Source organism: Symphalangus syndactylus, chromosome 1 (assembly GCF_028878055.3).
Source record: "Symphalangus syndactylus isolate Jambi chromosome 1, NHGRI_mSymSyn1-v2.1_pri, whole genome shotgun sequence".
Taxonomy (NCBI): Eukaryota; Metazoa; Chordata; class Mammalia; order Primates; family Hylobatidae; genus Symphalangus; species Symphalangus syndactylus.
This window is the reverse complement of record NC_072423.2, coordinates 83,236,106-83,263,285: the sequence shown is the minus strand read 5'-3', so window position 1 is coordinate 83,263,285 and position 27,180 is coordinate 83,236,106. Positions and strand designations below refer to the sequence as shown.

The following is a 27,180-nucleotide window of genomic DNA, read 5'->3' as shown; positions in this document are numbered from 1 at the left end:
GTATTTGGTCCTCACCATTACCTATTGCTGTTTTCCTTCACTTTCTTCTTTAAAATAATTACCCTTCCTTCCATATTATTCTCATGTTATATAACCACATTACCATGGTTTTTGTCCTCCCTCATCCCTATCTTAGCTACTCATGAGCCCTTTCCCACCATCTTTACTGGCTTCTTTTTTACGATTTTTTTCTAACCCTGGGTAATTAATTTTAATCTTCTGCCTTCAAATTTTCTCTTTTCTTCTACCTCTGAAATCTCAACTATTATTTTTATTTGATGAATCAGAAGCCACTCCATCTAAAACTTCATATCACCAATTCCCTCTGCTACTTAGCTCCTTTCATTCCCATGGCCTGCTGTCATTTCAGTAATCCAAAATCAAATTAACATACTTTCTATAAAATTAGTTTCCTTTTCTTACTCTCCTGTTTTTTCAAAATTTCTATTATTCCAGACAAAATTTTCACTGTTGCTTTCAGGTAACAGAGTCTATCTATACTTTTTTTGTTGTTTTAATTTTTATTTTTGGTGCGAGGTCTCACATCTCTCCCTCTTGCTCCTTCCATCACTATTCCTTGCGTTTTTAGTTTCTGGGCTTTTAGGCCTTCTGTAGGGCAATTCCTCTTTCCTGTCGCTCATTTAACACACACTATTGCCACGTTAGTCTTCCTAAAACCTAATTCTATCTTTAAACTCCGACACCAGATTCATTAATTGGATCATCAAATTCCTGGATAGTCTGGCCAAAATCAGCAGTACTAGACTCAACTAGAGATGGCAAACAAAACCATATCTGCCATCACGAATGGCCACAACTCTGCACATTGCCACCTGGACAACCCTTTACATTTTCATACTTTGCATGGATCATATTTCAGCATTTGAATACCCTTGCTCTCAACCTTACTTTACAATTAGTCTTCCATAAAGCCCAAATTACTTCCTCTAAGAAACGTCCCTGAACTTGCCTCTGTGCAACACTATTTATCACGAAGCACAAACTTACCTTCCTCTGACCCCTCACTCTTATTGAAGTGGATATCCACTTGGTTCTTTCACATGTAGCCTTATGTTATTGTTGTTCATATATAGGACACCAAATATTAGCTAACCTAAATGTTAGTATTTTTTAAAAGGAATACATCATTGTGTTGTAAATATCTTTGGATTCGAGTATTTTTATGATTATAAACCTTACATAATTTTTATAATTTTATTTTAAAAAATTTATTGGATATTTTATTTATTGAGTAATTACAACACCATGCACCTTCCCAACCCCTATAAATAATTTATCCATTTAGCCCTGATTAAAGAAAGGCATTACCTTATCACTATTTTAGAGATGGAAAAACTGAGGTTCTGAGAGGCTAAATTACTTGAGTTCACACAAAGTGACGGGATCAAGGTTCATGTGAGTGAGTCAGGCTCTAGAGAGTGCTCTGTTCAACACTATGCTGCAAATCAATAATGATACTAACAATATTTATTATTATGTAATTACCAATGAATCTGCCGGTGTGACATAATCAGCCTTATGCATTGTTTTGCTGAATTAACTTTTCATTTTTTCTAGGCATGTTTTTATTTTGACAAAGTTGACAATTCCATGTATAATTTCCTTTCTTGCTTTATGATTTCATAGTTTTATGTCTATATATTATGGCATCATGTGGCCATAAAATAAATGGTGCTGATTTGTGGGAATTTAAGTCTATCCACACACACACAATTATTTGTCAGTGCTTGATGAACTCTCTGTATCAGAGAGGAATCCACAATCACACTTCACATTCTATACAATCAGTTTCCTTTTCTTACTCTCCTGTTTTTACAAAATTTCTATTATTCCAAACAAAATTTTGACTGTTACTTTTCCTTTATGTTCATATTCAGGTAACAGAGTCTATCTATACTTTTCGTTGTTGCAGTTTTAAGTTTTATCTTTGGTGCAAGGTCTCACATCTCTCCCTCTTGCTCTTTCCATCACTTAGTCCCTTTTGCCTTTTCAGTTCCTGGTTCTTTAGTTCTTGGCTTAGATTTCTATTCCCTTAAGATGATTGTTTAACCGTATTATTGTGTCAGTGGCCATATTTTTTAAATTCTTGATAAATTCTGCCAAACTGAGCCTAGAAAGTTTGTACTAAAGCACTCTTCCAATAATGAAGATAAACCACTGTGAAGGAATCTTACAACATTTGTTCAATGATAATTAAATTTTTGTCATTTTCATAATTTCTAGTGTTACAGAATAGATGTGTAGTTATTCATCTTATAATCCTTCTAATATGATCTACCTACCTGGCTATGCTTTGCCTAAGTAAATGACATTCTGATAATAGTTTTATTTATTTCTTGTTAACTAGCCACTAATTAGTAACTGATTGCCTGGCCCTTTGACTCTATGTCTTCTTAATTCAGAAAAATGTTGTTATTTAGAATAGCTTAAATTCAAGTGAAGTAACTTCTAGTTAGAAGATTGAAAATAGATTATTTCGCAGATTATGGTTTAGATACAAAATTGTACCCTATCATTTGTTATCTTTCCATCTGCCACTAAACTTTAATAGACAGAGCGAACAAGGGATGGTCCTGCAGGAGCCACAATTAACGGGCTGCCACAGCTAGTGCCAGAGGGCCTTAGAGGGACTTCGGTTATTTGTCCACAGCAGTGGTTTTCAAACTCCACTGTGCAATGGAGTCACCCAGGGGACGTGCTGCAAAAGAGACTGCTGAGATTTCCTGAGTTTCTGATTCAACAGATATGGGGGTCCAAGAATTGACGTCTCAATGTAACACCGATGTTGTTGGATCAAAGACCACTCTTTGAGAATCAATGATCTACAGGATTTGAATTCAAGAAAATTATGCCCTGAATTTCTCCAAAATCCAAGTCTCTGTCCAGGCAATCCCTAACATAATCAAATTTGGTTTCATTTATTTAGAAGTTGCTTATCTAAGAGTAATAAGTCAAGCTGGTAGCACACACATAATTTTTCTCTCAAGAGGCCATCCATTTTCCAGAATCTGTCTTTGGTCTTTACTATTTGTTCAACATGATGCCCAGTGTCCCTGCCTCAACACTCCCTTCTTGCTTCCTTCATTGAAACAAAGTCCTCGTCAATGGCCAAAAAGTACTTTCCAGAACTCCACACTCACCTTAGAATACTTTAACTTTGCACCCCCATAACAATCAAGTATACTATTGTGTGCTATTTCACACATTTTGATTTTATTGATCATTTCTATGCATATTTCACAACTCTCTTAAAAATGCTTGTGTCTTAATAATATTGCTTCTAAATTATGTTGCTCAAAATAGTTTTTTGATAAGCACTTTTTCAATAATCATTTACTGGACCCCCAGGAGAAGGGAAAGAAAGAACAAATAACTGACTTAGCAACCTTTTCCGTTTCCATGATGATGGCAAATTATCTAAAATTGGGTCTGAAATCTCACTTTTATAAGCACAGAACAGAATAATTTATTTGATTTACTTTGCAATAAGCTTCGATTTCACAACATAAGCAATAAAAATAACAAATACTTATTTCAGGATGCTATATTTTATTATGTACTTTGGACAGGTGGGACTCTGATTATATAATGTTTTCCAATTAATGGAATAGGCTGAAGGATATATTTCTGAATTTGTAACAACCCTTTTTGTGAATAAGCTTCTGTAAAACTTAAGAATCTCTAAAATGTTACAAGAAAAATTTGATATATATTGGTGTATACATGCCGTATTGCCCTCTGATTTAGCCACATAGCCTGAAGTTTTCCAAACTTGAAAAATTATTTTTTCAAAGTTATAGAATTTATTAGAATTTGTACTTCAAAAAATAGCTAATTTTTAAATGAATTTTTAATAATCTAGATGCTTAAAAAATTCTATGCTACCACAAAATTTCAAAGTTATGCAGCTTTCTCACAGAGTTTGGCAAAGTAGGATGAATTGAATTTTTCTGTCTTTATAGATGAAGAAAACGAGAAATCAGGGGTTACTTACTTGACCGAAGTTTTGCCACAAGCAAGAGAACTAGAATTTAGACCTAATTTTTAAGCTATTGTTCTTCTTTAATCTTATTTTGTTCCAAGTTTTTGATGCCTTCATCAAATATTACTGAAAAGAAACATGTTCAGGTTTTATGATGTTGTTCAGAGATCTCTGAGAGAGATGATACCTCATTATTATATTTTGATATATAACACGATGACTTTCTTTTCTTTCATGGTACAAAGAACATGATTTAACCATAAAATTCTAACAAGTGTTTTGCTTTTAAAGCCTGAAATCTAAAAATGTATACTGTTCTTAGTTATTTAGTGATCATAATCACACCTAATTGTTTATGTCCTAAACATTAGAAATATAGGGATACACAACTTTGATGAAGAAAAAAAGTAAATTTTTTTTTTATTCTAAGAAGACCTTTTAAATATTCTCCATTAAAAGTTTTGAATTTATTGTCAAAATTTCTCAAAGAACAAATAGGAGGATTAAAAATGTTTTGGCCAAAGATATTTAATTAGCAAGAAATAAGAGTTCAAAAATAAATTATTTATTGAGGTTAATTTCATATTCATGAGAATAGTTTCCAAAAGCATATTTCCTGAAAACATGCAACTAGATATAAGACAGGCTTTTGGTCTTTAAATGCTACAAGAATAATAAAAAGTAAAAATGGCCTTCAGTTTCATATATAATTGGATATGTTTTCCTCCAGAATTGGCATTTCAGCTGAAGAGAATGTGTGCTTCAAACTTGGAAATAAATAATGCATTTGCTTATTTGATTAAAGATTGCACAGTGAATTTCATAAAGATATTATAGTCTTGTAATGTAATATAAACTCAATCTTCTACTTACAAACAACTTTAAGACAGAATTTAGGAGGAATGTCCTTTGGAAAATTATCTTTCCTTCCCCCACAGATGATTCAAATAAACAATACATACTGTTTGGAACATTTCATTTTATCTGGAACTAACCCTCTGTTGGCATGTCTTCTTCATCACTGAAAATGTAAGAAAGCACAGGCTCATCATGAAAATGCTGAGTATCCACATCTCACACAACTTAAAAATCATAATGAGTTACAGGTTTGATTGTCAAGAATTGCCCTGTGCTTCAAAAATGTGCTTGCTTCTTATGAAGCAATATAAACCTTGTTTTTAATCTTGCGAACTGTATATTCTATTGCATATGTCTATTAAAGAGCGAATTATGAGTGAACAATAAATGTCTTTCCTGAAAAGGTGCATTTTCTGTTGCACTTAGACTTGAAGGTGGTGTAGAAGGTACTTGGCCAAAATTGGGGCAAAGAATCGTTCCTGTGAAGAAGCAACAGTGAGAGTCTGGTTATCCGGTGAAGAAGCAACAGTGAGAGTCTGGTTATCTACATATAAAAGAATAAAACTGGACCCTTATCTTAGACTGTACACAAAACCAACTCAAGGTGGATTAAAGGCCTACGTGTTAGACCTGAAAGTGTAAAATTCCCAGAAGAAAACACAGAGAAAACAACTCCTTGATATGGGCCTTGACAATGGTTTTTTGGCTATCACACCAAAAGCTCAGGCAACAAAAGCAAAAATAAACAAGTGAGACTGCATCAAAATGCAGTGCATAAAAAGCTTCTGCACAGCAAACACTCAACAAAATGAAAAGACAGCCTGCAGAATGGGAGAGAATATTTACAAACTGTATGTCAGAAAGGGGTTGACATGTGAAATAAAAATCTCACACAACTCAATGTCAAAAAACAATCCGACTGATAAATAGCCAAAGTATCTGAATAGACGTTATTTAAAAAAGACATACGAAGGGCAACAAGTGTACGAAAAGGTGCTCAACATCATTAATCAGAAAAATGTTAATCAAAAAAATATATCATTTCACAACTGTTAGGATGGTTATTATATAAAAAAGAGAGAAGTGTGATGAGGGTGTGGAAAAAGGAAACCCATGTTCACTGCTGGTGGGAATGTAAACTGATACATCCATTTTGGGAAATGGTATGAGGGTTCCTCAAAAATTTAAAACAGAGTTACTGTATGACTCCACAATCCCCCTGCTGGGTATACACCAAAAGGAACTGAAATCAGTGTATGAAAGATACATCTGTATTCCCATGTTTATTGCAGTATAGTTCACAATAGCCAAGCTATGAAAACAATTGGATAAACAAATTATGATATATAGTTATAATATATATTATAATCTTATATACTCTGTAATAATAATATAAATATTATGCATATAGTATTCAATCTTAAAGATTAAAATTGCCATTTTTGATGATATGGATGAACCTGGATGGCATTATGCTAAGTGAAACAAAACCAGACATGGAAAGAAAAATGCTTCATGATCTCACTTCTATGTGCTATCTAAAAACAAGCCAAGTATACAGAAACAGTAGAACGGTGGTCATCAGGGATAAGGATTAAGAGGAAACGAAAAAAAGCAGATCAAAGGGTACAAACTGGCAGTCATGTAGGATGAGTAAGTTGTATCTAACCTATAGTATGATACCAATAGTTAATAATATTGTATTCTATACTGAAAATTTTCTAAAAGTATATTTTTTAGGTGCTCTTGCCAATCACATAAAAATAAAACTATGAAAGGTGATGGATATGTTAATTGGCTTGATTGTAGTAATAATTTCATGGCATATATGTATGTCTTAAATATGTACCATGAAAATAAGTAAATAAACTAAAATGTAGGTTATCAAAACTTAACAATTTATACACTAAAAATTTCAAAACTTGAAAAAATAACTCAATGGGAGAGATTTACAATTACTTCGATCCTATTAGAGCGGCAATGACGGAAGATAAGTAGAGGAAGGAGACAACCTGATACATGTAGACTCATCAGCAAAGCCTGAGGGACAGTAATAACATCCATAGCGTTGACAGCCAAACCATCAAAAACTTTGCTGTGAATATATTATTTTTGCAACATATGAAACACAAACAACAGCAAATCTTGATTCAGGCATCTATTGTCCTAATTAACTGCCTCTCTGATCATGTATGCATGTGTCACCTTGATCGCAACCATTTCCGAAAACAACGAAACAAAAATAAACTATTGTAAATTAAAAAAATAAATTATCACGTGAAGTTTATATTTGAAGTTATTTTTCAGGAAAACTTCTGGACACTGAAGATACTTACAGTCAATATTACCTCAAGGCAATTATGGCACCCTAACTACTGTTTTTAGTAATATCTGCTTCCAAATACTCTTAGAAATGGGCAACTTGATAAGGTGATCCCTGAAAATCTCTGCCATCTTGATTGTGTTAACTGTGTTTATTTAAAGAGGCTAAAAAGAAGGTTGGTTTTTAATGCATGGTAACTATGCATTAAAAACAAAATTATATATGAAAAATGAAATTATAATGAAAAATGCAAGATTACTCCATGCCTTCTAACATTATTCTTCCTACTTGGGTACCTTTTTGCCATCAGAACAAATTATTAGGATAAATAAATGTGTAAGGGCCATACATACCTACTAAATCTGAGTGCCATGAATTTGTTTGTAATTTTATGTTATTTTAGTTATTGTAGTTATTGTAGTATGTGGTTATAACACTTTTTGTGTTAATATATAGTAATCCTAGAGACACCTAGGATTATTTTAAAAGTTGAGTCAGTTGTCTCCAGTTATAGAAAACTGACTTACACACTTTTAGTAGTGAAGTCAAAATATCTGAACTGAGTTCACTTCTGCACAAAGGAAAACTCTGCAAGTAACTGAAATTTTCTCAAGACTGGCATATAGACAATTTAAAAAAAGTCCTGGGATATGAACTATCTAAAATTGGCAGCATATACTGGCATGTTCCTCATCCAGCTGACAGTCATTTCAGCTTGAGATACTTACAAAAAAGTGAAAAAAGATAGCTTAATAGTTCCAAGTTTAAATAGTTATATTGGTATACTCCTTAAAAGAAAAATCAGCACCTTATCGTGGAGTAAAAATTTTACTTATGATTTCTTCACTTTTCTCCCATCAACTCAACAGCCAGAAAATAAAACATATTAATAAATACACATGCAGACACACACATTGTGGAAATCAAAGACCTGGGTCTATGTGTAGCAGTGTGTTGATAAACTATCTGTAGAGACCGGAGGTCAAATTAATTGTATATATGAAAATTATACAAGTCTAGAGACTCAAGAAGATATACAGATAAAAGTTACTACATAAGAAAACACAGATTTCTCTATTTTTCCACAACAGAAATTGTAGAGTGGAATAGTGATTTTAAATGTAGCTTCTGTTATCATTTGGGGGAATAGAAAAGTGAGGGCAACAGAGATCAGAATATAGGCACTAATACTTGAATGCCTGTTATATGTAGCTATTGTGCTTTGACAGTTTTACATAACTTTCTTATTTAACCAACACACAACATTATGAGATTGATGTTTCTATGACTATTTTTCTGTATGAGAAAACGCAGGTTCTGACTTGACGTCATTCATACCATATTGGGTGGCTGAGGCAGGATTCAAATGCAAACATGGCAGCACCACAGTCTGTATTTTATTAATCATACAACCACAGTATCCAGCTAATTATAAAGTCTGTATGGAAGCCCAGAAAAATAGGCCAGCATTAAATTGAAAACAGCATTAAAGAGAAAACTATTGATCTAAAAACATTTAGTTTTACAACTTTTAATTTACCATAATTGTGGTTGCTACTGTGACTATTTTATAGGGAAACCATGCACAAATTAATTCACGATACATTCATGTTTTTTTGCATATGTCTCTTTAAAAAAAAAGTTATTTAGGCAAAGTGCTAAAGAGAAGTTACTTCACCTTGCTGACACTGTGTCTTACGGTTTTACTCAACACATTTGAGTCATTACTTCTTTAGCTTAACAGGATTGCTTAATTGCCTAGTCATGGAATGAATGATTTGGCTACTTCTATAGGTGTATTAATAAAGCCTTATTTGTATAATAGTCAAGTTAAGATGAACATGCTTGTGACCTCTTGCAGAAATAATGAAGATTCTGCCATTTAAATAGCAATAAAATGTAAAGATGTAATTACCAGCTCTTCATTATCTTATGGAATCTCAAGATAAACTCACTTTATTTCAATGTCAAAAGACATTACAGTCCTTTTCAAACTACCATTTAATTAGATAGATTAAGATACTTTAATACTTTAATTTCATTCCTTGTTACTGTATATTTCACGATAAGAATGCAGGGATACATATTAGAGTTCTGGGAAATTGAAACTTGTGTAACTTACCAGTTAATTCTAAAATCTATTAATTATGTGCTTTGCTTATCTTTCTTCCTTGGTAAAATAGGGATTTTCAAAGATATTTTCATGTTGTCTAAAGCATCTGCATCTCATATGCAAATATACAAAATATATAAAATATTAACAGAATTATGCCAAATATATACAAAATAAAAATATACAAAATATTAATTTAGCAGAAAAAAAAAACTGTTGCATGAAGATAAAGTACAGGATGAGTAGCTGAGTTTGAATGACCAAGAGACTCACAAAAAGATGGGTATGCACAGTTATACTAATCACAAAGGACAAAGATCCCTGTGCACGTGCACGTCACACATATCTGAATAGCTCATATACAATATTGACCACACATTTAACAATTCAATGAATGGTAACTAGAGAACAAGACAAATACGTCCATTCCTAAAGAAACAGTAATCAGTCACTAAAGTGCAAAATACCCAGCCTATATAAACTTGTAGCAGTAGGCCTCTTCATATCCATATCTGCAACACAGAGTTAGAAATGTTTGGATTTAAACAGTAGTGAAAATATTACTGCATTTCAGAAAGGTATGGCCTCAACAGTATGGAGTTTGAATTTTAGAAAAATATATTTCTAACTAGGTTAAAGCTTGGGTGAAAATTTCAATTCCTTAAGATAAGCAAGAATTAGGGAGTGCTGATGAGGTAAGTATAGATGAAAAATAAATTAGCAGGCTAGTCCAAATGTAGTGGTGTTCAAAACTAATTAATCACAACCAGTTACAGATTTCTTGTTTTCTTTTCCACTCGCACTTAGCCTTAAAAATAAACAGAAAAAATAAATAAAATAAATAAATAAGTAAATTGACAGTTGGATAACAGTACGACTTGCTGAAACCACTATTCTGGGAAACAGATACCTATAATGGGAATACTTAGGAATATTTGTCATGAAAAATTCATGCATAAATGGTGGCAAAATATAAACTTTGAGATTATGTGTACAATATAAATAAATGTAACAATAGGCAACAAAATGGTGTTTTCTATATATTTCATGATAAGAATGCAGGGATATATATTAGAGTTCTGGGAAATTGAAACTCGTGTAACTTACTAGTTAATTCTAAAATCTATTAAATCATGTGCTTTGCTTATCTTTCTTCCTTCGTAAAATAGGGATGTTCAAACATATTTTCATGTTGTCTAAGGCATCTGCATCTAATATACAAATATGCAAAATATATAAAATATTAACAGAATTATACCAAATATATACAAAATAAAAATATAAAAAATATTAATTTAGCAGAAAAAAACTGTCACATGAAAATAAGGTACAGGATGGTACTTTATCTTATGGTTTTTTTGTGAACCATAGTCAGAAAAATCAAGGGATCAAAAATAATAGAACAAAATATACCCATTGCCTTAGGGAAATCGGTAAATGAGAATTATATTTTTAAAGGAACTATATAAAAGCTTTATGTAAATACCACAACCATATTTCTTGTTCCCACACATTCCAATCAATTCATTAGATTGTTTTACACATTCTGCAAAAATATTCTAATGCAGGCAGAGAATTTGAAATGTAAAAATTATCATACTGTCTCCTATATTTAGAGCTCAGCTACGCATCTTATATGTTAAAATGCTACTTCTGTGTGACACACTCTTACACCTACTGAGGAAAAAAATTGCTTTGTATTAACAAAGTGAATTATCTCTCTTGAGTAACATGAGTAACTTGGTCAATAGTTACTTACCGTGTGTTAGTTATGGGCTGAACTGTGCTCCCCTCTCTCCAAATTCATATGGTGAAATTCTAAAGCCTAGTATTTCTGAAAGTAACCATATTTGGATGTTTTAAATAAGAATTCAGTTAAAATGAGGCCCTCAGGGTGGGTCCTAATCCAACAAAACTGATGTCCATATAAAATAAAATTTGGAAAGGGGTAAAAATCAGCTACATGCATGCACAGAATTACAACGGCATGAAGGCAGACACCTACAAGCCAAGAAGAGTGGCCTAAAACAGATCATTCCATCATGGTCCTCAGAGGAGCACTTTGACCTTGGATTTACAGCCTCTAGAACTGTGAGAAAACAAATATCTGTTGTTTAAGCCACCCAGTCTGTGCGTGTGTGCATGTGTTTAAGTGCCACCTTAGAAAACAGACATAATGGACTTTTTAAAGCCAGCACCCAACTACGTCAGCATCATTTTCAGATGTTTATTTTATTTTATCAAGTATTATAATGATAATTTAAAAAAACAGTTTCGTGAGGTGGTTCACACTTTTAATCCCAGCACTTTGGGAGGCAAAGGTGGGAGGATCACTTGAGGTTGGAAGTTCAAGACCAGCCAGAGCAACATAATGAAAGCTAAGATCTACAATTGTTTTTCTTTAATAAAAAATAAAGCTGGGTGTGGTGGCACACACCTGTAGTTCTAGCTACTTGGGGGCTGAGTTGGGAGGACTGCTTGAGCCCAGGAAATCAAGAGTACAGTGAGCCATAATTGCACCACTGCACTCCACCCTGGGTGACAGAGTGAGACCCTAAATAAAAATAGACAAAAACAATTTCAAAACTTAAGACTAAAAGAAACTCAGAAAACTGTCAATTACATTTTGTTCTGATTTTTCTATTTTATATAGTATGATGAAATGTTACATCAACTTGCCATTTTTAAAAATAAAAATCAGATGGATTTAGCTGGGCACGATACCAACTGTATTGAGAATTTCTAATGTGTTCAGATGAGAGACCTGAACGAAGGAGACAGATTTAGAAGGAATGATGATTAATCAGATCAGTCATTCAAATAATCTACCTACTAGTAAAGTTAGACAAACAAACAAATGGCAACAACAACAACAACAAAACCCTACCCATCATCTATAGAGAAAAATCATAGTCTCCCACTTGAAATAACACATCTGTCTGGCAGCTTCAATAAAAGGATGCATATTTTCACACAGCACAAAAGAATTATTTTTATATTTGGAAAACAACTGCTGCAGAACTATGAATAGAAAAAAATACAGACTGTAGAGAACAAAATAAGACAAGCTTCCATCAAGAAGGAAACATAAAATATAATAACTTGAAATACCAGATATACACTATATTTGGAGTCCAAGCTTTTAGTGTTGACTCCAGCCCAGTTATATCGGAGGCAAAGATAACTTGAAATAACAGATATACACAATATTGAGAGTTCAAGCTTTTTAGTGTTGACTCCAGCCCAGTTATATTGGAGGCAAAGAAACAAAGATTTGCAAAGGATTCCTGAATTATCCAAAGTTAAACGCGTTATATCTAACCAAGCCAGATCTAGAACACCTTATTGGTCGTATTCTTTCCATTGACTATGTCTAATTCCTCTTAAAGTTTTTCCCCTTTAAATATAAATCCTACACACATTACAACTTTGGTAACATAAACAGAACAAGACACTTATTCCTTCTTTCAGCACTTTGGATTTGCTATCTCATTGTGTTCTGACTATCATTGTTTCTGATGAAAAGTCAGGTGTTAATCACAAAGTCGTTTCCTTGTATGGATGAGTTCTTTTCCTTTTGTTTCAAGATTAACTCCCTTCACATTTTATTTAATCCAGAATTATTAGAAACTTCTCTAATTTTGAGACTCAAGGTCACTCATCAGATCACCACAAAATTTCAAAATGTACATTCTAAGTGCTTGTAAACTATCAATATACTACTTTAATGTCTTCTTTTATTAATACAAGGTCATGGTTTGGAATATTTGGGAAAGGAATATAAGTCAGAGCAAGAGCATCCTAGATTAGTGATTGCTACATATTAATCAATCAATGTTTTTGTGACAAATAATAAATTACTTGTAGTATTTTTGCTGACATATTTCTTTCCCTACTTTCAAGATTCACACAGAAATATACCTTAAATAATATAGTTTGATTCTCTTGAAAAAAATTTTCTTTCTCCTCAATCTTTCTCAATATTTTTAATACAATATTTTTGGTTTCTATATGCATCAAAAAGTTTCAATTTGGTGAGATAGCATAAAAAAATCTATTTAGAGGATCAGTTTGGAAGTCAGATGTGCAAAATGTTTCTTATCTGCTCTGTTCTCTTTTCATTATCTTCTCCCTGACCCAACCCCAAACATTATAAAGAATGCTAAACCCTTTATAAAGAATTTTACCAGAATCAATATTAAAATTGAGTGAGCTGTTTATTACTTAGAAGTAATTCTCAAACTTTAACCTGTAATCTCATGTATTTACAGTGGAGCATAGTATTTAGAAGAAACCTGGCTCAATTATACGTCACTCACTCCTTAGCAATGTATCAGAGTTGGGCAAGTTACCCAACCTCTGCTAATAACAATCTATTAATCTGTAAAAATACATATAAATATATCCACGAAGTATTCTTAAGGTTAAATGAAATAACTTATATAAAAGTAAATCACTTAGTGTAATGTTGAATATATTATATGTTCTAGCTTGAATTACTACTACTAATGAAAAACTACATTTTGAAATTTTTGAAGCTGAGATCAATAAAAAAAATAGTGCCGTTCTCCAACTTTTTCTAGGTAGTTTGCTAGAAATAAGAAAGTAAAATAGACTAGGGCCGAGTTTCTGGATTTAAGGATCAGAAATCATCTGCTGTGTTTATTATGAACCCTTTATATCCCTTCAGTTCTTCCTATAAATTTTTACAAAGAACTTACTGAATAAAGAGTTAAAACACCTGAAATTAACAAAATCTTCTCTACAATGTCTCCATTATTTCAAAAAAGAAAAGAATAATAATTTTGTCAATGATAGTTAAGTACATGTCAGTCACTAACACTATAGCATATACCTTCATATTCCTATTTCTAATATTTCCAATACCTTCATATTTACATTTCTCATTCATATTTGAACCCAACTCTGTAATTTAGGAAGTTCTCTTTTTTCTTTTAGAAATTAAGGCATAAAGTGTCAGGTGACTTGCACAAGATTGCACCACTAGTAAATTTAAAAATATAGTTTACTTGCCTACTGTCTTAGTGATATAGTTTACTTGCCTACTGTTTTAGTGAATTATTGATCATGCACAATTCTTTTTGAAAACAGAAAATCATTTAGCATACCACATTTCAAGATCCATTGGTAAAAGCCATCTTATTAGCTTAATCAACAAAAATGTCTAGAAAATTTGAGCTTTTATTAGCTGATAAAATATTAGAAGTTATATATATATATATATATATAATGAAGCCACCCCTATAATCTTTATAAAATTATTTGGGAAAGGAGGGAGGGGATGAAATAAAAATAAGCTTCCAGCACATCCAGCCTTAAACATTAAGTTAAATTGCTATCTGTCCTGCTTCCTCATAATTGTTTATTAGGTACAGCCCCACAATCATTTATATCCTGTCACAAGATTATAGTTAAACTTAACTACTCATAGATAACAACTTGAGCATTGTGAAATGTTAAGTTTTCTCTCTGAGGTACTCTTTCAGATCCTACATACCAGTGAAACTACTGACATCAGCTCCTCCGAAGGGCTCCAGGAGAAGCTGACTCACTAAAGGGCGAAGTTTCCACATCCTGGTGATTTAATCCCCCTAACCCAAACCAGCCAGTGACCCCAATTATCCAGCACGTGGTCCTCTACAATCCCTTCACCCCAACCAAGTACTCTCTGGAAAGACAGATTTGAGGGTGCTCACATCTCCTCACTCAGCTGTCCTGCAATCATTAAACTCCTTCTTTACTGCAAACTCTGTTTATCAATTTATCAGACTGTGACTGCACAGCAGTCAGAGCATACAAACACGTGAGTCCTGTATCATTTATAAATGTTTAACTTTTATATATATTTAACTTCTATACACATAATTGACTATTTTGTATATTACTATTAGTAGGTAATAATAATATTTATATTTCCTCCATAGGTAGCTTCTGGGGCATTTCTGCCAGGTAAATTTTATTCTTTAATGACAAAGACTAAAGTAAGTAACTTTAAAATATTATTGAGAATTTTTTTCTATTGATGGGACACTGAATTTGTAGGTAGAAATAAAAACCTAGCTTTTAACTAAACTTAATTTTAAACACAATTCAAAATATAAATATAAAATTAAGAATTTTTAAAATTAAACTTAGTTTTAGAAACTCACATAAGCAAGTGTAATACTGAAGAGCAAAGAAACTATGGTCTACAAAAAAAATTATAAGTAATTCATGAAATCTAAGGGCTAATTTGTGAAGTAAATTTGGAGGATATTTTATGCTGTAGCTCCATCCTAGAGACCGAGAGAATCGCTCTAGGAAAACCTGCTCAACTCTTTTTAACCAGAAATTCTTTCTTTCTCCAGAAATCCCTTTCAGGTAATGCCTAATAATATCTCACTGAACATGTATTGGAAATCGTAGTTTTATATCATGCTGCTATAAAGACACATGCACACGTATGTTTATTGCGGCACTATTCACAATAGCAAAGAGTTGGAACCAACCCAAATGTCCAACAACAATAGACTGGATTAAGAAAATGTGGCACATATACACCATGGAATACTATGCAGCCATAAAAAATGATGAGTTCGTGTCCTTTGTAGGGACATGGATGAAACTGGAAAACATCATTCTCAGTAAACTATCGCAAGGACAAAAAACCAAACACCGCATGTTCTCACTCACAGGTGGGAATTGAACAATGGGAACACATGGACACAGGAAGGGGAACATCACACTCCGGGGTCTGTTGTGGGGTGGGGGGAGGGGGGAGGGACAGCATTGGGAGATATACCTAGTGCTAAATGACGAGTTAATGAGTGCAGAAAATCAACATGGCACATGGATACATATGTAACAAACCTGCACATTGTGCACATGTACCCTAAAACCTAAAGTATAATAAAAAAAATTTTTAATTAAATAATTCAGTGAAAATATATTAATTGTAAAGATAAATTTTAACACATATGGGAATACTAGACTTACGGTGCTCATCAACCCAAAATGCTACAAAATTACATGGAATGGTTCGTTTGGCAAAAATAAATATCACCACTACCACCAAAAACCTAGGTTTCAAAAAGAAATACAAGAAGCATTCCAAAATGTTAAAAATTTTTCATTTGTCTACTTTCTAAATGCTCTTTAAAATACTTGTCATCATAATTCTGAAGTTTAAAAGTAAAGAAATAGTTCTCCTAGTTAATATACTGCCTTAAAGTTACTCTGGCTCACAAACAGAACAAATCAAAGCATGACTTGACAGCCGTCAAATTACAGGAAATTGAAGCTAAATGAAATTGGACACCTCACCTCATCTAAACTCCTTACTTTATAAGAGGAAAAGCCTCACAAAATGTTGAGGTCATTTAACATAAAGTCATCAGGCGAGTTAGAGATAATCTGAGAACATCGCTTTTTTTCTCTTTGTTACTATTCTCTCATGAAAACAGGTCTACTAATGATAGAAGAATTTGTAATGAAGATGCACATATATCATTGCGTTTCTGCTTAGGGTTGTTCAATATTTTCCCATTGATAATATATAAAATCCTACCTACTTTGACCTCCTATCATTGCCTTTCTGCTTAGGGTTGTTCAATATTTTCCCATTGATAATATATAAAACCCTACCTACTTTGACCTCCTCTCCTACCATTTCCTTGCTATCTCCTAGAACTTCATTCTTGACTCCAAAGCTGCACCCTCCTGCATCAGTTTCTTTTGTTTGAAATCTTCGGCCCTTCATAAATTTCATCCACCAAACTCCTATTTATCCTTTAACTCCCTATTATTTTTTCTTACAGTGCCACATTTTCCTTCATTAGCACATATCCAACTTAAAGTTATATAGTTTGAGTTTTTGCTTGACTTTCTGTTTCTCCATTAAAGCATAAGCTCCACAAAAGCAAGTATCATGTCTGATTTAACAGGGTATATTCTATTCTTATAAGAGTGCTGCCACGTAAGTGTCAATGAATGTTTGTGAAATAAATGAAGGATTAAAGGAGTGACTGAACAAATAAAAATAAGTTCTCTGTGTGTATTGTATGGTGAATAAGATTTTGAGTTTGGCCAAGGCAGTTAATCACATATTAACAACTCATTAGATACATAAGGTTTATAGCAATGAGGTACAAAATTGGTTCAACACCAAATTCTAAGATGAAACAAGGTTTGTGTTCAGAAATATAGTGTCACTTTTTCTAATATCAGCTGCCCTCCAACTATCAGCATGACACATGCAAACCATTGATACGTGTTTTTCTGTTTTTTTTTTTGTATTGAAGATTCCACATGAAGGAAAATTATTATATTTCTAATAGGAAGACCTGTTCTAAATGACAACAAATCTGAGGGTGAACACATTTGTTTAAAAGAGAGAGATTAAAAAGATGAGCCAAGATCGTGCCAGTGCACTCCAGCCTGGGCAAGAGAGTGATACTCTGCCTAAAAAAAAAAAGAGAAAATGTACCTGCATAATTTAGCATGTGTTTCTACCACTGAACACAGTGTGGGCAACATAGGAATATATATCAGGATGATGCAGATGAATAAATAATTCTGAATTATTTAATCGTCAGGATTTACAGCTAGGATTATTTTCAAAGGCCTATTGATATACAATGGAGATGGATGAGCATGTACTACCTGAGGGCAGAAGAAAATCTCAATGAAAAATAGGGAGTAGAAACCAGAAGACAACAAAGAGGATGGGAAGATAATTGCTTTTCCAAAGTAATACAAATGAACACACTGAAAAACAGGCATGGGTAAGTTCACTATGGTAAAATGTCCAAATATATACTGGGAAGCAAATGGAAAGTTTTATCTTGACTTTCGAGGTGAATAGAGATCTACAGGGATAAATAATATTTTATAACTGAGAAAAAACAGGTGAAAAAGGGGAGAAATGGCCGGGCGCAGTGGCTCACGGCTCTAATCCCAGCACTTCGGGAGGCCGAGGCGGGTGGATCACCTGACGTCGGGAGTTTGAGACCAGCCTGATCAACATGGAGAAACCCCGTCTCTACTAAAAACACGAAATTAGCTGGGCATGGTGGCGCATGCCTGTAATCCCAGCTACTAGGGAAGCTGAGTCAGGGGAATCGCTTGAACCTGGGAGGCAGAGGTTGTGGTGAGCCGAGATCGCATCACTGAACTCCAGCCTGGGCAACAAGAGTGAAACTCCATTTCAAAAAAAAGAAAAACGGGAGAAACTTGCCCAAAATCATTTGGTTAAAAAGTTGCATATTTAAAATGTGAACCAGCTGGGCATGTTGGCTCACACCTGTAATATCAGCACTTTGGGAGGCCGAGGCAGGCAGATCACCTGAGGTCAGGAGTTTGAGACCAGCCTGGCCAACATGGTGAAACCCCGTCTCTACTAAAAATACAAAAATTAACTGGGCGTGGTGGCACGTGCCTGTAATCCCAGCTACTTGGGAGGCTGAGGCAGGAGAATCATTTGAACCCGGGAGGCAGTGCTTGCAGTGAGCCGGGATCGCACCACTGCACTCCAGCCTGGGCGACAGAGTGAAATCCTGCCTCAAAAATAAATAAATAAAAGTGAACCAGTTTCTTTCTAACCTCCAAATGCACAATATTCCACGACACCAACCCTACACCAAAGAAATGTGTAGAAGTTTATAAAAATGGTTATTAACTGATTTTTTTTCAGCACCAGAATCAACTATCCTGACTCTAGCTTTAGAAACGTAAGTTAAAAAAAGAGGAAAATAACTTCGAAGGAAGTAATTCTTTGAAAGCCATTAGGACAATACAATGATTTGAGGGTCTTGTGCTTTTCCATGAAAAGGTGAGGCTAAGTCTGTTGTAGAGGGTGAAGGAGACACAGGAGTAAAAAATCTGCCAACACCGTGGCCTTTGGAAATAACTTGTAAGATCAAATGAAAATCGCAATCGAGACTGTCACTTTTTGATCAGACTGTTTTCAATCGATAATGAGTGCAGGCCCGCAAATGTGTATGGGTGTTATGTGGCATATCAAGGTACATTTCTGCAGAACATACTCAGTGCAATATGGCTTGTGGATTCAACATTCCTTTATATAATTGCACTCAACTAATGTATGCCTTGGAAAGCAAGCTCATCAAACATTATGTCTTAACAGACTTCTGAAAGAAAAACTGGAGTTCCTGGTGGCTCTTAAACAGTCTGCTGGTTATTTTATGGCATAGAGGAGAAAATCTACCCTGGAGAAATCTAGCCGAGCACATCCTCAGACTGATCACATTCACCTTCACATCATGCTTCCAGTCTCAATTAAAAACAAAATAAAAAAGAGAATCATATATGAGTAATCTGTTCTGAATCATACAGGGATAATCCATGCTGAGATAATACTTATGCATCTGTCTTAGAACATGTCTAGAATATTTACTAGGAAGACTCACTATCAAAAGGGATTTTGGCATATGTGCATTAATTCAGCAAGCCTCATTTCTTCAATACCAAACATGTGCCAGACATTGTCCTAGGAAGAGAGGATTTAGAAAAAAAAAAAAAAGATATATTTACATGCAGTCCAGCCACAGAAAAAGATAAGTAAGTAATTAAATGCAGGAGTATACTATAGCTTCAAAGATAAAACTTATGAAGGTCTAGAAATTAGCACACATAGGATAAAACAGTCACTTCTACATAAGAGGAGGCGATTATCAAGAAGATTCACATAAGATTCAGTATCGAGCTAAGGTTAAAGAGAGAAGCAGTGTTCTTGGACCAAGTTTTCTGGGAGGTGGGAGAGTAAAAGAAGTCAGGGACCAAAGGCAGCTACAACAGAGAGCACTGAACGAGCAGCCTTGCAGGTCTGACCCAGACTGCCATCTGAGAAAATTACAGGCAGTTTGATTGGCTGGGGCACAGACCGTGAGGTGGGGCATGATGAGTGACAGCTGGAACCAGGCAAGGCTCATAAATGTCACACTAAGAAATTTTCACTGTTTTCTACCAGCCAATGGAAGAAACTGAAGAGCTTAAAGCAAGATAATGGCACATCACAAAACACATGGATTCGAGGTGGTAAGACAAAAAGAAGTTACTGTAGCAGAAACATTAGGAAGTAGACTTGTATAATTTAACCGCAAAATAAGTACTTTTCCTACCCCCACAACAACATTCCAACACACAGAACTAATGTGGGTTATTAATTATTTCACACTGTTCCCTACTGAAACAACATACTTTCAACTTTATTCTTTGAGTTCTGAGCGTGCTTATCTGCAAAGATATATAACCTAGTCTCCACGTCTTATCATAGAAAATTAGTACAGGTGACTTGTCTATTTTCAAATGGGGAGAAAAATATAATAGAAATAGATGCATTTAGTCCTGCTGAGTTAACCAGCTAAGCTATATGAGGAGGAGGAGATTATATCAAAATTTTAAACTTTTAAAAGTAATTAAACATTATAACCACAAACGAACAGATATATATTTTTTTTTCCTTCAGGAAATACTTTAGAGAAAAATTAAAATCCATGCTCCTGCCTTACTCAAAGCAAAATGATATTGGGTACAGCTGTTCATTTCAAAGGCCACTGCACATCTCCCATAAAAGCAGTGTGCTACAGTGATAAAAACTGCCCACCAATGGTCATGCCTATGCCCGTTTTCTAAGGTCTTTGCCACCCTCCTGTCAAGAGGTGAAGTCTGTTTCCTTAACTCCTGAATCTGGGTTGCCCGTGTGGCTTGTTTTGATCAATGAAATGTCACAGAAATTATGTTCTAGGACTTTTGAGCTCAGGTCTTCAGTTTCTACTTTCCCTTTCGGAACTCAGCTCCGCATAAAGAATTCCAGAATCTCCTGTTAAGGAGGGTAACCACACAGAGAGATGGGAGGGTGACAGGCCACAGGCAGAAACACAATCTACATGGAAGAGACCCATGGCATTCCAGCCAACAGCAAGTACCAGGCCCCACGTGCGAATGAGGCCAATGGGTTCCACTAGCTCCAGCTGAGCTGTCCCAGCCAAAACCATGTCAATCATGGACGAGTTCTCGCTTCTTCATCCTGCCCATATTGCTGTCTCGTGTCATCATACCCAATAAAATGGCTGTGATTTGAAGTCATTAAGCTTTGGGGTGCCTTATTACATAGCAACATATAAATAATAATGAGTAGTAAAATGCTTATTGCTAACTTTTCAGTGTAAAATTCCAGTGGCAGACCATGATGCCATGTAGAAAATATCTGGCTCAATTCGTACAAAAATGGCACAGCTTGTGGGACTCAGAGGAAACACCACAGTAGCAGGCCCTATATGCACAGCAGGACACACAGGAAGCCAGTGTCCAAAGAGCTGAAGGTGACCCTGTGGCGTTTCAATATTCACACTAAGAAGCAAAAGCAATAGCACAGCATATCCTGGTCGGCGATGTGTGTGTGTGTGTATGTGTCAGAGCTGCATTAGACCAGACCACGTGGTAACATTGTCTAAAGAAAGAAATAGAAAATACATAGAAAGCTCTAAACTTGTTTTTCTTTAGAAGTTATGTCCCAACCATGATAAAAGTACTATTTTTTCCCGCTTGAGGAAACAAAGAAAAAACGATGATAACATTTTTACCCATTTTTTTTTTTTTTTTTTTGCTGTTATATCCATTTTATGATGCTTTGGAAGTACTATTTATTCTTACTTTTACAGCCAGTCAGAATGTGTTTGGGTTTCTCTTATTTCTGTCTTTTTAAAGCTTCAACATAAAAGTTCTTTAGTACATCACACCTTGCAATATTAAAAGAAAACACTATCTTGCCTAAATAAGCAGTATCGTATAATATCCAGTCGAAACTAACTTCAATGTGTATGATATGAATATTGCTTTCTGAAAACTTTACGGTCTGTTTGGACCACTTAATATGTAATTTTTAAACTAGGATGCCATAGTGTTTAAACAGTTTTCACATCAGAAATGTAAGAAGTGCTTCTCCTCAGCAAATGTAAAAGAACACAAATCACAACAAACTATCTCTCAGACCACAGTGCAATCAAATTAGAACTCAGGATTAAGAAACTCACTCAAAATTGCACAACTACATGGAAACTGAACAACCTGCTCCTGAATGACTACTGGAAAAACAACAAAATGAAGGCAGAAATAAAGATGTTCTTTGAAACCAATGAGAGAAAAGACACAACATACCAGAATTTCTGGGACACACTTAAAACAGTGTGTAGAGGGAAATTTATAGCACTAAATGCCCACAAGAGAAAGCAGGAAAGATCTAAAATCAACACCCTAAAATCACTATTAAAAGAACTAGAGAAGCAAGAGCAAACACATCCCAAAGCTAGCAGAAGTCAGGAAATAACTAAGATCAGAGCAGAACTGAAGGAAATAGAGACACAAAACACCCTTCAAAAAATCAATGAGTCCAGGAGCTGGTTTTTTGAAAAGATCAACAAAACTGATAGACCGCTAGCAAGACAAATAAAGAAGAAAAGAGAGAAGAATCAAATAGACGCAATAAAAAATGATAAAGGGGATATCACCACCGATCCCACAGAAATACAAACTACCATCAGAGAATACTATAAATGCCTCTATGCAAATAAATTAGAAAATCTAGAAGAAATGGATAAATTCCTGGACACATACACCCTCCCAAGACTAAACCAGAAAGATGCTGAATCCCTGAATAGACCAAAAACAGACTCTGAAATTGAGGCAATAATTAATAGCCTACCAACCAAAAAAGGTCCAGGATTCACAGCTGAATTCTACTAGAGGTACAAAGAGGAACTGGTACCATTCCTTCTGAAACTATTCCAAACAATAGGAAAAGAGGGAATCCTCCCTAACTCATTTTATGAGGCCACATTCATCCTGATACCAAAGCCTGTCAGAGACACAACAAAAAAAGAGAATTTTAGACCAATATCCCTGATAAACATCGATGCGAAAATCCTCAATAAAATACTGGCAAACCGAATCCAGCAGCACATCAAAAAGCTTATCCACCAAGATCAAGTTGGCTTCATCCCTGGGATGCAATGCTGGTTTAACATACGCAAATCAATAAATATAATCCATCACATAAACATAAACAGAACCAAAGACAAAAACCACATGATTATCTCAATAGATTTAGAAAAGACCCTTGACAAAATTCAACAGCGCTTCGTGCTAAAAACCCTCAATAAATTTGGTATTGATGGGACGTATCTCAAAATAATAAGAGCTATTTATGACAAACGCACAGCCAATGTCTTACTGAATGTGCAACAACTGGAAGCATTCCCTTTGAAAACTGGCACAAGACAGGGATGCCCTCTCTCACCACTCCTATTCAACACAGTGCTGGAAGTTCTGGCCAGGGCAATCAGGCAAGAGAAATAAATAAAGAGAAATAAATATTCAATTAGGAAAAGAGAAAGTCAAATTGTCCCTGTTTGCAGACGACATGATTTATATTTAGAAAACCCCATCATCTCAGCCCAAAATCTCCTTAAGCTGATAAGTAACTTCAGCAAAGTCTCAGGATACAAAATCAATGTGCAAAAATCACAAGCATTCCTATACACCAGTAACAGAGAGCTAAATCATGAGTGAACTCCCATTCACAATTGCCACAAAGAGAATAAAATACCTAAGAATCCAATTCACAAGGGATGTGAAGGACCTCTTCAAGGAGAACTACAAACCACTGCTCAATGAAATAAAAGAGGATACAAACAAATGGAAGAACATTCCATGCTCATGGATAGGAAGAATCACTATTGTGAAAATGGCCATACTCCCCAAGGTAATTTATAGATTCAATGCCATCCCCATCAAGCTACCAATGACTTTCTTCACAGAATTGGAAAAAAACTACTTTAAAGTTCATCTGGAACCAAAAAAGAGCCTGTATTGCCAAGCCAATCCTAAGCAAAAACAACAAAGCTGGAGGCATCATGCTACCCGACTTCCAACTATACTACAAGGCTACAGTAACCAAAACAACATGGTACTGGTACCAAAACAGATACATAGATGAATGGAACAGAACAGAGGCCTCAGAAATACCGCCACACATCCAAAACCATCTGATCTTTGACAAACCTGACTAAAACAACAAATGGGGAAATGATTTCCTATTTAATAAATGGTGCTGGGAAAACTGGCTAGCCATATGTAGAATGCTGAGACTGGATCCCTTCCTTACATCTTATACAAAAATTAATTCAAGATGGATTAAAGACTTAAATGTTATATGTAAAACCATAAAAACCCAGAAGAAAACCTAGGCAATACCATTCAGGACATAGGCATGGGCAAGGACTTCATGACTAAAACACCAAAAGCAGTGGCAACAAAAGCCAAGATAGACAAATGGGATCTAATTAAACTAAAGAGCTTCTGCACAGCAAAAGAAACTACCATCAGAGTGAACAGGCAACCTACAGAATGGGAGGAACTTTTTGCAATCTACCCATCTGACAAAGGGCTAATATCCAGAATCAATGAAGACTTTAACAAATTTACAAGAAAAAATCGAACAGCCCCATCAAAACGTGGGCAAAGGATATGAACAGACACTTTTCAAAAGAAGACCTTTATTCAGCCAACACACACATGAAAAAAGGCTCATCATCACTGGTCATCAGAGAAATGCAAATCAAAATCACTATGAGATACCATCTCACACCAGTTAGAATGGCAATCATTAAAAAGTCAGGAAACAACAGGTGCTCGAGAGGATGTGGAGAAATAGGAAGGCTTTTACACTGTTGGTGGGACTGTAAAGTAGTTCAACCATTGTGGAAGACAGTGTGGTGATTCCTCAAGGATCTCAAACTAGAAATCCCATTTGACCCAGCAATTCCATTACTGGGTATATACCCAAAGGATTATAAATCATGCTACTATAAAGACATGCACACATATGTTTATTGTGGCACTATTCACAATAGCAAAGACTTGCAACCAACCCAAGTGTCCATCAATGATAGATTAGATTAAGAAAATGTGGCACATATACACCATGGAATACTATGCAGCTGTAAAAAAGGATGAGTTCATGTCCTTTGTAGGGACATGGATGAAGCTGGAAACCATCATTCTGAGCAAACTATCGCAAGGACAGAAAACCAAACACTGCATGTTCTCACTCACAGGTGGGAATTGAACAATGAGAACATTTGAACACTGGGTTGGGAATATCACACACCAGAGCCTGTCATGAGGTGGGGGGTTGGGGGAGGGATAGCATTAGGAGGAATACCTAAGGTAAATGAGGAGTTAATGGGTGCAGCACACCAACATGGCACATGTATACAAACCTGCACATTGTACACATGTACCCTAGAACTTAAAATATAATAATAATAATAAAGAAATGTAAGAAGTGCTAAATTACAGATTTTCAAATATTTAGGAGACATTAATATAATGCCATGTTTTTTCTGAACACTTATTAAGCACAGTTAACAAAAACAAATGGAAATGTTAAAGTTTTGTTAATATTCATGTTAACTCCCATTTTTATTTTAATTAATTTCTGGCTTGAAACCATTGGAAATTTGTTTTTAACGAACAGAATTAAATATATTAGGTCCTTGATAGAATTCTTTTCCTCCAAAGAACATCCCCATCCCCCACTTTTAGCTAACTGTCATAATGTGTTCTTTTTTTTCCAGATGCTTCTTGTTCCAGAACTGTATACACAAGTTGGATGACTAAACTGATATTTGCATAACAAGAAAAGTGGTCTTCAGACAATTTGGCAAATATGCTCATAGCATCATTGCCAGGAACTAGCCCCCAAAACAGGATCACAGCGGAGTTGGAACGCCAGTGATAGGGCTTTAATTCCAAGCACACAACCAGAGTCAGAGAACACATTCAAATATCCCAGGACTTTTTTTATGTAAAAATTTTTAATAATCATGGCATTTCCAATGCAAATTTAAAATCTAGTCAGTAGCTTATTTTATTAAGAGACTTCATGGTTTTGACAGGTAATGATCTTTGCTAGAAAGGTCCCCCTCCTCCTCCTCTTCCTTCCTAGGTCTATTCTTGATTCTGAAATTCACACCACTGGAATTTTATACCACACCACAGTTAAACATTTTTTTCTGAATTTTACTATATTGCATTTTCCTGAAGATTTCTTTAATGCATGCCCTAGTTCTTTGGAGATTTTCAATGCCTGTTTAACAGCTTTCCTTATTCATTGGCAACTTCCTTTAGAATCTAACAAGTCTCATGATCCTGGAGTTCTGTCAATTGTAGTAATTTTTTAATGTTTTTATCACACGGTTGGGAATATTTCTGTTACTTTTTACCCTCACTTAGAAGCTTAATATAACTACTAAAAATGTTATATAACTCTTATTAATGTCTTCATCTTTTGTCATTATGAGTGGCCTAGCCCCTCCATAGGCAATTTGAGCCTATGATTTTTCATGGAAGAGGGCCTAGTTTAGCTTCATGTATTATTATCCTCTCTCATATTTGCTCTATCAGTATATATTTGAATATGGTTGAATTCTATAGCATGTATTTTATTTCTTTCACACGTTTTATTGTGCTTAAGTTTGGATTTCTTCTCATCTGAGAAAGGATTGATTTTCTCATCTCAGTATATTTTTAATAAAATCATAACTAAGAAAGAACATTTCATCCATCTAAAAGCTAGCTTCCTTTCTTTTATTTTGTCTTGAAAAATACTACGCCCACACTTTTTGCCAATAGCCTAAGACACTTAGCCATACTAATCTAATCTATTGGCTCCTTGGCTTTGATTGATGGACTAACAAAAATAGGTTGCTTGATGTTTCCAGAAAAAGTATCTTACCCTCATCTGTCTAAAGTATTCCTAACATAGGATTGTCAGATTTAGCAAATAAAAATAGAGGATTTCTA

The 27,180-nt window shown here is 34.7% G+C and overlaps 1 long non-coding RNA gene across 1 annotated transcript in view; it reads right to left on the bottom strand.

Annotated features, from left to right (window-relative positions):
• Positions 1-4,938: 4,938 nt before the first annotated feature.
• The window catches only part of LOC134732027 (uncharacterized), a 104,612-nt gene continuing 82,370 nt past the window's right edge, over positions 4,939-27,180 (bottom strand). The window contains exon 3 of the long non-coding RNA XR_010114871.1: positions 4,939-5,024. This is a non-coding gene — a long non-coding RNA (uncharacterized lncRNA). The remainder of the gene's footprint in view (positions 5,025-27,180) is intronic.